This window comes from Acanthisitta chloris, unplaced genomic scaffold (genome assembly GCF_000695815.1).
Source record: "Acanthisitta chloris isolate BGI_N310 unplaced genomic scaffold, ASM69581v1 scaffold822, whole genome shotgun sequence".
NCBI classification, from domain to species: domain Eukaryota; kingdom Metazoa; phylum Chordata; class Aves; order Passeriformes; family Acanthisittidae; genus Acanthisitta; species Acanthisitta chloris.
In genome coordinates this window covers 70,637-74,273 of record NW_008660846.1, presented here as the reverse complement: position 1 = coordinate 74,273, position 3,637 = coordinate 70,637, and positions in this window count along the sequence as shown.

Below are 3,637 nucleotides of genomic sequence, written 5' to 3'. Positions count from 1 at the left end.
AGGAATGTGGAACTAGTGCCACGAGATGAAAAGAGAGCCTCCAGGGAGACCCTCCCTTGGGAGAGGGAATATTGGCCTAGTAGGCAGTGCCATGAGTATTAGGTTTTGTCAGCTCTGTGCTTCCTAGAGTTAAAATCAGAAAAGAAACATGCAGTGCTTATGGAAGGAGTGAAGGGCTGGCTTGCTTGCTCAGGAAAGATGCTGTAACAACATACACGAGAGAGAGTTTTTTAACAAGTTTTTTTATGCTGTAAGTACATACAGAAGCTATAGTTTTTTACCCAGGCCCATTCTAAAGACAGGATGGGCAGGATTCAGCTCATGGTCCTTCCTTCAGGAGTGATGCTAAATCACACCATTCATGACCTCTTCAGTGGGTCAAATTCATGCACTCCCTTCCCTCAGCCATATAGCATCTATCTTAAATTTAATTCTGCATCTGGATTTTGCCTTGGAAGCATTCACGGGAATTCTTTATTCTGCTCTTGCTTTCTTCCAAAAATGTCAAGGGGCAAAGAAGTTTTCAAAATGTTGTTTGAAACAGTTTTTCTGAACACTGAATTCACAAATGGGCTAGGGACTTAAGGCCCTGTATCAAATTCTACACTTTTTACCTAGTATACAAAAAGCTATCATGTACAAATGGGCTTATTTCAGGCCAGTTCTCCCAGCAGTGGCCAGTGAAGACAATTATATTTACATTTTCCTGACTGTTGGTGGCAGGATGCCCAGCTCAAACTCTTGTCACGCTCCCAGCACTGTTCATAGTGGAGACTTGCACGTTAAGGGGTATTTGTTTTGGTGTTTCAGACCCACTGGGGAGGGAGGGACTTCTGCCAGTTGAATACAATTGTGCAACAGTATTTTGTTTTGCACACAGATTTAATGAAAACGTTATCCCTCTTTTTTTCCCATCCTTTATGTTACCACTATGGGAATTTTAGTCTTATTAATCTCCAACAGAAGGCACACCTATTGAGCATTCCTTGATGAGGAGTGTCCTCTTGGTTTTTCAAGTGAAAATAAATGTCTGTATGGTGCTACCTTTTCAGACGAGAAATGAACATAAGTTTTGGAACTGCCGTTTCACAACTGGTTTCACTCCTCTGTCAATTTCAGACCTCAAAGAGTTACTGCTTTGATAAAGAACTTCAGCTAAAATTTGAAATCACATCAGATCAAACAGTAACTGAGTGATTGGTTCTCTTTAGTACTGTACCTAGAAACGACAGTCCCAGGCTGAGACACTGTTGTGCTAGACAGGCATTATTAAAGACCATTTTATACTGACTATAGGCAGTGCATTTTAGAAATATGCCAGACTAGCTTCTGATTAGCCAAGAACAGAGCATGGTAGTTGTCAAAGCAAATTCAAATGCACCTTTTCAAAAAGAGTTCAGCGAGGGGCTATTATTACAGTACGTAAATGGATTTAAGAGAGAATGGCAGCACTTACATTGTTAATCTTTTGAAACAATGGAAAGAAAATAGCATTGCAGTTAATCTCTTGTGATACAAAAATGAACTTTCCAGCTTAGTCTTTGTACTGCAAGAAAAGAAAAATAATTACTACATCTTAGTGTTTTCCCTATTGTAGTAATGATCTCCTGGATTCCACTACACTTACTGATATGATGATGTAGATCTAAATTTAATCATCTCTTTGTTGAGTGCAGTTAATACACCAGTGTAAGCCCACGATCAGAACAGTCCCTGCCTGACAGCAGTAGCATTCATAGTAATTTGTTTAGTCATTAAGAACCAGTACCTGAAAACTATTAATAGCAGGGTGGTTTTATTACTGCTATTTGATCAAAGTGTCAAATAAACTGAGCTAATGAAGTGCTGGTATTTGGAATATGGGTATCACTTTACTGGGATGTTCAGTCTGTTCACTTTAAGAATTATGTGATGTTAAACCTTTCAGAAAAACAGATGCTTATGTGCATTTTAGGAAGATGGTATTTGAAAGTGTGGTTTAGCAAGTATCTCTCTTCACACAGAAAAATATGGCCAACAAGAGTTACTACAGCAAATTTTGAACAGAAAAATGTTAATTATGCTGATTTCACTGCTACACCTTAATGTTGTTTTTTAGAAAATGTATTTCTGGCTCTCAAAGACTTGACAGCAGAGGAGCCTTATAGCTTGAATCTTTGCTGTGACCCAATTAGTGCACCATAAAGTTCTAATTTCTGTGCATTTGGAGGTCTTAGAGAGCAGTATCAGTCTTGCTACAGTCTTCAAGGGTTTTCAAAAGGCCATGAATCAGGTGCTGGATTCTGCATCTAGGGCAATCTGTGTCCAAGAGCCACTGAAGAATATAGTGTTAGATTTGATTTGAAGTCAAACGATTAGATAATTGACTCCTCAGCGATATCTCCTGATTATCACAGTGATTCTTTTGTGAACTGTCTCGTTGAAACAAAACCATTTTATTGTCAAATCTATGGAGACTTTGCAATATATTGGGTAGAGTTTCTCAGTAATTCCATTGCAAAGGCAGGAGAGAAGAAAGGAAGGAAAGGACTGATCCATTGACTGTGATTTATTTAAAAATATGTTTACTTATTTTTATTGCACTGCTCAAATCTTGTCTGCACTATGGTGTGCGATAAGGTTCCCTTTGGTTGCCTCTCTGATCTGAGGGTTAGCAGTGACTCAGCAAACAGCTCTGGTTCATTAGTCTTGGCAGCATTCCAGAGTTTCTGGTGTTGCAAAGATAAACCATTTTGGAATATGGAAGGCACACAGCTCTTTCTGGGTTTTGATTTATTGCCATGCTCTTTACATTTAACTTCAATACATTTTCTTTGTGGCTTTTGCAAGTGAAACCTCTTTTCCTTCTCTTTTTCTGGGGAGAACTAGGAGTAGAGAAGAGACTTTGAGAGCTCGTTGGGACATCCCTCAGCTCGGATGCAGGACAAACAGGTTCTGCAAACTAATGATCTTGAATCCACAGTTAAGCTCTGAAAAAGGTTTTCCATGCCAGGCTCTCTCTCACTTTCACCTTCCAGGTTACATGGTTGGTGACACTGAAAATGGTACTTGAAACCTAATTGGAGTTTCTCTCCCTTCACTCCCAACATCTAACCATACAGTGGTTCACTACATGTAGGACTGGGATCCTTGAGATGGGAAGTTCTGAAACTCATCTTTGTCACATTTCGTCTTTAATGCCAAAAGTTCCAGAAGTTCTTGCTTTCTTTCAATATGCAAGTTCTCCACTACCCTTCTGATTCAGGCAAAGCTTTTCCTCACAAAAAAATTCACAGCTAGAGAGGTCTTTAATGTACAGTGTGAGGGGATCAGGTTAGGTCCAGGGTTATCCTAATGTGAGAAATGTGACCAGGTGTATAAAATAACTTGTAGATTTTGCAGAGGTGATAAAATAAGTTTATGCTGAAGGAAAAAAGACACCATTTTATGTATGGGTCAGTGTTAGATAGGCACAGATGACAGCAGACTTAAATAGTCATTGAGTTAAAGGGTAGAACCTCTTCTGACCACCAGATGAAAGAGATTGGAGAGTAACAGCAAAATGCTTTGCTTGAGGGTGATGTAACAGAGGTTGGTTTAGTGTGATCAATGACAATTTGACACTTGTAGCCTTGCCTTGTATACATGGTGTGTATCC